This window comes from Grammomys surdaster, unplaced genomic scaffold, assembly GCF_004785775.1.
Source record: "Grammomys surdaster isolate TR1022 unplaced genomic scaffold, NIH_TR_1.0 207, whole genome shotgun sequence".
NCBI lineage: Eukaryota > Metazoa > Chordata > Mammalia > Rodentia > Muridae > Grammomys > Grammomys surdaster.
Window position 1 is genome coordinate 770,915 of NW_021604652.1, and position 8,744 is coordinate 779,658.

The 8,744-nt window shown below is 36.9% G+C and overlaps 1 pseudogene; it reads right to left on the reverse strand.

Moving 5' to 3' along the window:
- Positions 1-7,064: 7,064 nt before the first annotated feature.
- Positions 7,065-8,414, reverse strand: LOC114624499 (annotated as a pseudogene).
- Between the last annotated feature and the right edge of the window lie 330 nt (positions 8,415-8,744).

Genomic DNA, 8,744 nt, shown 5'->3' on the forward strand with positions numbered 1-8,744 from the left:
GAATGCTCAAAGCCTTGAATTTTATTCCTAGCATTAAGAAAAAAGTTAGAAACTTTAAAAACTGGATATATTCCTAAACTCATGTAACCTGCCAACACAAATTCAAGGAGATAAGAATAACTTCAAGAGAGTAGAACAAGCAGTGATATGGAAGTCTTCCCACATAGAAAAGTAGTTGGATTCACTACTGAATTTTAACAAATCTTTAAAGAAGTCTAATATCAGCACTTGTTAAACATTTTTTTTATAAAATAGAAATGGTGGAGACAGCATTAAACTTATTCTGTGAAGCTGGTATTATCTTGGTGCCACATTTCTCTGGTGAACAGATGTAAAAAATCTCAAGATACTTGTAAACTAAACTCAAGAACACACTAAGAAGAACATATACCACCACCTAATTGGTTTCATACTAAGGATGCAAGTTTGGCTTAAAGCATGCAAATTAGTTAATGTAATGCACTATATTAATAGACTTAAGTACAGAATCACATGATAATTTCCATAGACCCAGAAAAGCCATTTCAAAGTTTAACATGTGTTCATGATAAAAAGTCGTGAGTCTGCATATCAAAGGAACATATTTCAACTTTTAAAAAGGCTACATACAACAAACCCATAGTTAACATTATATTAAATGGAGACAAACCAAGACCATTTACTCTAAAATCTGGAGTAATATAGTGCCTACTTTTAACACTCTTATAAAATACAGTGTTTGATATAAAATATAGTGCTTGAAGCTTTAGAGCAATAATACAAAAGAAAAATTAAATGGATATAAATAGAAAAAGAAGTCAAATCAAATTACTGTTATTTGCAAATGACACGAGCTTCTACTTAAAAGACCCTTGACACCACAACCAAAGATTCTTAGATCTGACACTTTCAGCACTCTTTGTTAGAATATAAAATGATGTAGTTACTGTAGAAAATATTATGTGATTCCTTAAAATATTTGTAAAAAATTATATAATGTAGCAATTCCATTTGTGGATATTTACCCAGGAAGATTGAAAACAGGACCTTCAAAAAAAATCTGTTTATCTTTAGTCATAAAGCTTTTATTTACAAGAGTAAAATGGTAGAAATAACTTGAGTATCTATCAGTTGAAGAATAGATGAATGTGGCATAAATATATAGTAGTGTTTTATTTGCTCTTTCAAAAAGAGGGATAACTTACAGCTGCTACAATGTGGATAAACTCTGAAGATACTGTGGTAAAAAAAAAAAAGCCCACCAAAAAGTGATTTAGTGAATGATTTCACTAAGACAAATATCTGAAGTAGTCAAATTCATAGAAAAAGCTATTAATAGAATAGTGATCACCAGGGTAATTGTCTTAGTCACTGTTTTACTGCTGTGACTACCAAGAGCAAGGCAACTCTTATAAAGGAAGACATATGTAAGAGTGGAGGGCCCTGCTGGGCATAGGTGGAAGAAGAGAACCTTGACCTCATGAAGGCTGGATGCCCCAGGGGATGGGAATTTTGAGGGTGGGGAGGTGGGAGTGGGGGGGTAGATAGAGGTTACATCCACAGAGAAGGAGGAGGGGTGAGGGGATAGGGGGTTCCTGGGTGGGTGGGGGATGGGGTAAGGGGACAACATATGAAATGTAAATAAAACATCCAATAAAATAAATTTAAAAAAAATAAAGGAAGACATTTAATTGGGGCTGGTTTACAGTTTCAGAGGTTTAATCCATTATCAGCATGTAAAAAGCATGGCAGCATGTAGGCAGTCATGGTGTTGGAGAGGAGCTGAGACTTCTCCTTCTAGATCTGAAGGCAGCAGAAAGACAGAGAAATAATTGGCCTGATTTGTGTTCTTGAAACCCCAATGCCCACCTCCATCCCCATCCCCTATCCCCAGTGACACACTTCCTCCAACAAGGCCACACCTACTGAGAGAAGGGTACACTTAATCTCTCTCAAGTAGTGTCACTGCCTAATGACCAAGCATTCAAAAATACGAACCTATGGGGGCTGTTATTATCTAAAGCATCACAGTAATGGTGATGGAGAAAAGGACTCTTGTTGTTTTTCTCCTCTTCCTCCTCCTCTTCCTCCTCCTCCTCCTTCCTCTCCCTCCTCCTTCTTCCTTATCCTCCTCTTTCTCCTCCTCCTCCTTCTTCTTCCTCCTCCTCCTCCTTCCTCTTCCTCCTCCTTCTTCCTTATCCTCCTCTTTCTCCTCCTCCTCCTCCTCTTCCTCCTCCTCCTCCTTCTTCCTCCTCCTCCTCCTTCCTCTTCCTCCTACTTCTTCCTTATTCTCCTCCTTCTCCTCCTCCTCCTTCTCCTCCTTCTCCTCCTCCTTCTCCTCCTCCTCCTTCTCCTTCTTCCTCCTCTTCCTTCTCCTCCTCCTCCTTCTTCCTCCTCCTCCTCTTTCTCCTCCTCCTCTTCCCCCTCCTCTTCCTCCTCCTTCTTCCTCCTCTTCTTCCTCCTCTTTCTCCTCCTCCTCCTCATTTTTCTCATTGTTGCTCTTGATTATTTTTACAAACAATAGAGATTTACTTTTTCAACATGAAAAAATTCTATACATCCATTTTCCCATAATGTGGATATAGCTATTATGCCTATGGTTTTTAAAATGTTACAGATGTTTTATACACACACATTACATTTGTCACTTACCCTAAAATTGAAGTCATTAGAAAAATGGATTAAAAATCAAACTATATTGTTGATTGACTTTTCTTGGAGGACATAAAGAAATGAAAATTTATCTCACATAGAGTATCACTTATACACTAAAAATTTGACTCCACCTAAGTTCAAAGTGATGCATCAGTGAATTGATTAGAGTTACTTATAGGAGCATGGATAGCTGGACAGCTACATCATCAACAAACTCCAACCCCAACATGAGTGGCTACTGCATGGATGATTTGGGAAGCTGATTCACTGAACAATCCTACTCCAGTATGTGTGACCACTCACAGAAGATGCCTAACTGGAGTTCTGGGTTTAGTTATCCTTCCCCTTTCTATATTCTTTAGAACTTCCTAAGACCACATACAGGTGAGAGGTAGGGAGTAGTGGGTAATGTAGTGATTTTCCTTCTAAGAGTTAATGTTAACAATCTAATTATAATTTTTATTAACTTAGCTATTAGCATGGTATTGTGTTTATTTTTGTTACTATGACTGCAGAGATAAACCATTCTATAGGTTATCACAGCAATCTAGTTTCATGATGGTGATGATCATGTTACACTTTTAGAAAACAGCTATACTACAGCATATGTACTGTGCTGAGATATAATTGACAAATAAAAGTTGTATATATTTAGAGTGTTCAATTTTCTTCATACTACCAGGGATGGAACCCAGGGTCTCACCAATGCTAAGCCATCAGTTGCCACTGAGCCACAACCAGACCTTAATGTCTTGATACACATGTCCATTATGAAGGAATGAAGCCAAGCTAATTGACACATGCACCACTTCACATAGTTTCCATTTGGGGTAAGGAAAACATTTTAAAAACTTACTTTAAATAAAATGGTGAAAATAAATTAAAAGTGAATAATTATAAAATATATTCTATACAAATAGTAGCTAAACTGGAGTTTAAGAAAAATATATTTAGGTTAAAATATTTAAAAATGATAAAGAATATTATAGATTGATAAAAGTGCAGTCCATCAAAATATATAGTAATTGTAAACATATATACACACCAAAATACCCCAGAGGAATAAATAAATGAAATAAGCAGAACTGAAGGGAGAAAAATATAGGTTTACAGTTACTTGTATAATTTTTTAATTAATAGAGCTAGAAAGAAGATAAGTAAGGAAATTTAAGGTCTGAGCAACTCCATACATCCATCAGGCATGTGGTCCATATGCCATATGCCACAGAGAATATACAACTTCCTCAATTGCACATAGAACATTATTCAGAACAGATTGTGTGTTAGAACACAAAAGAAAGAATAAAATTTAAAAACCCTAAAAGGTATGTTTACTAAAAGTACAAACCTAGATATCAACAATGTTACCAGTATCTCTCTCTGGGTGCCTTTAGCTCCTTGGTCCTTGTGATGAGATGCACAGAATGAATTCAGATGAGATGCACAGAGCACAGTATAGAACAAGAGCAGTTTATTGTAAAGTAGAAATACTTCTGAAAGGATGAGAGTAGATGGCCAAAGAACACATTACATAGCAGAGGATATTCTCAATGGGGTGAAAGTAGGCAGTTGCCCAAAGGACAATTGTAGGGTAGAGTCCAGTATCAAGATGTGAGAATGATCAGTGACAAAAGGGGACATTTTAAAGGAGAGTGGAGTCTTGACAGGTGAGAGTGGACAATGGTCCAAGGTTACTCCAATATACCTTTTAGGCAGGCTTTATACTATTTCTATGGTGTCTAAAAATGAGGTTCAATTCATTAATTCTTAGAGGAGGGATCATTAGTATGTTGTTTTGTTGCACTGTTTCTGGAGAGATTTGGACAAACATCCACATATGCCACATACCAAATCAATAATAGACCAAATTAAGGATACCTCCAAAATCCAATTTGGTGAATCAATGAATTGTATTGGGGTTAATTACAAAAGCAGAGATGACACAAAGCTTGTTGTATCACCAAAGGCCCACCAAAGCGTAGATGATAGCTCACTAAAGTTGGAAATCTGAAATGCACTGAACAACTTCCAGACAGCTCCACAGTTTGTACAGTGCTATTTCCAGGAGGCACAGCTGATCTAAGAGTGTATTCCATCAGTTGTTACTGCTTATATATGCTTATTTATCTGTTCAGTTACAGGGACTTCCTGAGATTTTTGTGTTGTTTACTTTGGTCTTAACCAGCTTCACTGTAGGTAGAATGTTTTCTGTCCTCTTTAGAATATCTTTACTCTTAGTGAATTTCCCTCCAGGATACAATATTTTACCTCAGAGGAAATTGCTACATAATTCATATTCTTAGTTTTATATCATAAAAGCTTCTGTTAAATAATAATCTTAAAATATTTAAAGTTATAGAAGCTAGGTTTAGACTGTTTCCCATTAATCACTTTGTAAGCCCTTTGGGATGTCACATGTTCTCCCAGGACCAAAGATATCACTCAGGTCTCATATAACACACCCTTAAAACACAGACTGTGTCATCTATTAGCAGACCTGAATATAGAAAAGGGTACCTATAAGATGTTTTAAAAGAATTAAAGCTAGGAGCTGAATGAGGGTTTACATGTTTACATGGACTCTAAATAGGGTTATTTGTAGTATTTCCCCCCTAGGTAAGATGAGTCTCCTGGCAAAGCTTTTTGATGGATACTTGTAGGGTCTGAATAACACATTTACTTATCCACAGGACTTAACTCTATAAGCAGAATGAAGATAATAACTAAGTCCCAGGGACTTAGCTTCAGTGTAAGTGATCTATAATAAAATAATGATAACTATTACTTTGAAGAGATCTATGGAGGTCAGACTGAAGGATAATCTTCTGAAAGCCAATCTACAGCACTCTTGAATTGTTAACTAGGGAAACATTTGTAAAAAGACAACATAAACTCCATCTTGATCAACTCTTAGTTAATCTATATAAGATTGGATGGTGATTAATTTTCGGCAGTTAGAACTTGTACAGCTTCTCAGTGAAGGAAGCTAAAGTGGCCATGTTTTAAGTGAAAGTTTTAGAGAATCTTTATAGTACAAGACGTAGTAACCTTTTTAAAAATAGGATGAACGATGTATTTCACAAGAGGTACTGTGCTGGAAGTCTGGAATTTTTAATGACTGCTGGTTAAGAAGCCACCAGTGTAGTTAGAAACTGTACAAATCTGTTAGTTTTTCTCTGTACTCTTTGTGCCCTCATGTTCTTTTAAGTAGGTCCTATAAAAGTTGGCATAGTATTTAGAATACCGTTTCAAATCTAGATTAGTTCATTTATTAACAACTACTGTTTTTTGTTTATTCATTCCTGATGGGTGTTTTAGACTCTATAGGTAGATAAAAGTTATCCTTTTCTTCTGTTTATCGTTAAGGTCATCTTTTAGGAACATAGGAGAGAGTCCAGTGATTCCTTTAGTCTTGCCTAAACCAGTTGTGTTATCTACTTGAATGCATCCTGGTTTTATTGAGCATGTGTCTACCTTTAAAAAGCCTCTATGATAATCCTCTGTCTTGTAGAATGCACATTGGCTAGAGTCTAACTTCTGGAATCTCCATGGCCTCTCCAATCAAGAGGATATGAAACCTAACAGAGTCATGGAACTCTTTTCAAGGTGTTCCATTGTCCCCAGCAATTTGGTTGACCTGATAAAGAGGAAAAATCATTGGGTGTCCTCTTAATATCTTTATCCTCATTGGTTATGGACTCTAGCTTTGGTTGTCAGACACTAAAAGGTTAGTCATGTTAGTCTTGAAGAAGGGATAATGGTTTTAGTGTAACACTTAAAGATGGAAAAAAAACTAATATACTTAAAAAATTATTCTTGACTCTGTTATAACTCAGTTTCCTAAGTAGCTAAAATGCCTAACAAATGAAGCAGAAAACAATGTAAATAGTTACCTTGATAAACATATTTTTTGTTTTCTAAGCCAGTTTTGTATAAATGCTTCTATATACGGGGAATTGTGTGGAAATTATATTAGCACACTAAATTTTGACTTAAGGAATTTTTAATCTTACTATATGCCCATATTACACATTTTAGATTTCATATTTTACAAACCATTTTGCGACATATTCTGACATTCTGGTTTTGTTATTATTTTTATCTATTTCCATTTTTATAACAATCTTGTACATAAAGGATAAAGCTATAGTTTACTATACAAACCCTTTTTAAAACTAAAACATTTCCTTTTTTTAAAAAAACAAGTAACGTATTTCCAAGTGACTTAGATTTAATCATTGGGATCAAACTAAATGGAAAGCTTACAATAGAGAAGAGATACATGTCAGTGCTTTTTGCAAACCGAAATGGAACAGATTTCCCCTCTACCTGATCCTTTGCAAACAAAGATGTCCACAGTGTTCCTGGAACTCTGACTCAGGAAAGGGGAGATTGCTGGTTCTATGCATTGAAGTCACCTTGCTCACCACTCAGTCCTGGCCAACATCTGGAGCATGACTTTGCCGGCACTGATTATCATCCTTCTTCTTGTGGCCAGAGACAATATCATCAATCCACAGAAGTAGAACTGCAGTCTTCACTGATGTTTTGTATCTTTGTAGCTTCATCTAATGGCTCCCATTATCCTGATCTTTCATGTCCACCAAGGTACCAGTCTCACCATTCATACCCCAGGTTTCACAAACTCTCCTGTGTGTGCTTGGCCCAGAGGGGGGTAAGTAGAGGAATAGTATTGGCCCTGCAGTTCTGGATCAAGCTCCAAGAGATGACCTCTAAAGCTTGAGCCACAGCTCTATATGGCCATTGATCCACACCAGCCATGGCTTTAGCTTTTTCTGTCAAGGCATGGGCCACAGCCATCTCCAAGGCTCCACCATCAGGCACCAGTTGAGGGTCAAGGAGAATATTGAGGCACATTTGCGTGGCATCCTGGAGGTTGCCTTCTACTTCTGAGAGTATCTCCTTGCTGGCTCCTCTAAGAAGAATGGTGCAGGCCTTTGGATCTTTGCAGTCAGCAATGAATGTGAAGCACCAATCTTCTTGATTTCCAATAAAACTTCCTCTGTTCCAACATCTTCTCTTAATTTCTTGGATCTGCCGACTATTCATGCCTCTTATTATAGCAGTGCATTCATGGATTAGTCACATCCTTGTTAATCCAGACTCCATGTCAGACACACTAGGCTTCAATGATGCCCCCCACAGGTATCTTTTCTACCCTTGCATACTTCTTGTTGTCAATTTCCTTTCTGCCGTTCTCTTCAAACCTCACAATCTCAACAGCATCCAGTGCAATGCCTAAGAGGATCACTGACTGATGACTTTTGTAGTAATAGAGCTAATGATGATGTTCAACACTGTATCACAATTTCACAGTTATTGAAATCAACAGGGGTACTGATTTGCTTCAGAGTACTAATCATATCATCCAGTGCCATATGGTAAGCACTGGTCACCACAGTTGGGTGCATCTGCTGCTCTAGGAAGTGCTCAGCCACAGGCAGCATTTCTCCCACAAGAATAATTACCGATGTGGTCCCATCTCCAACCACTTTGTCTTGAGTCCCACTGATTTCAATCATGGACTTTGCTGTGGGATGCTGGACTTGAATCTCTCAAAGAATGGCATTGCTATCATTGGTAATCACGATGCCTTTCATCGGGTCCAAAAACATCTTCATCATAGATTTAGGTCCCAAACAGGTCCAGATGATGTCCAGAATTATCTTTATAGCATTGATATTTCCAGGTTGAACTTTTCTTCGAGATTCATGCTTTGTATTCTGACTGAGCACAAGCCCTGGCCAGTGGTCCACCATGGCACCATGACACGGAGCTGACTACTTATTTCCATTCTTATAACCTTCTATGCTTCTTTCTTATACTTGATGGTTTCTTTCTGTCTTTCCTTTACAAAATTTCTGATATATTTGAGCCTTTCTATTGAAAGTCATAAAAAAATTTGAGTATCAGACCAGTTTCTTCTAAAAATAGGCCTACTGAGAGTTTATATAGCCAATTATTTCTTATATTTCTATAGCATTGAGTTTAAATTACCTGATTATTTTGCCTATATTAATCTGTATCTTTTATTTGAAACCATTTGCTTAGGACTGTATAAAAGAGTTCTAAAATTCAATCTGTAAATC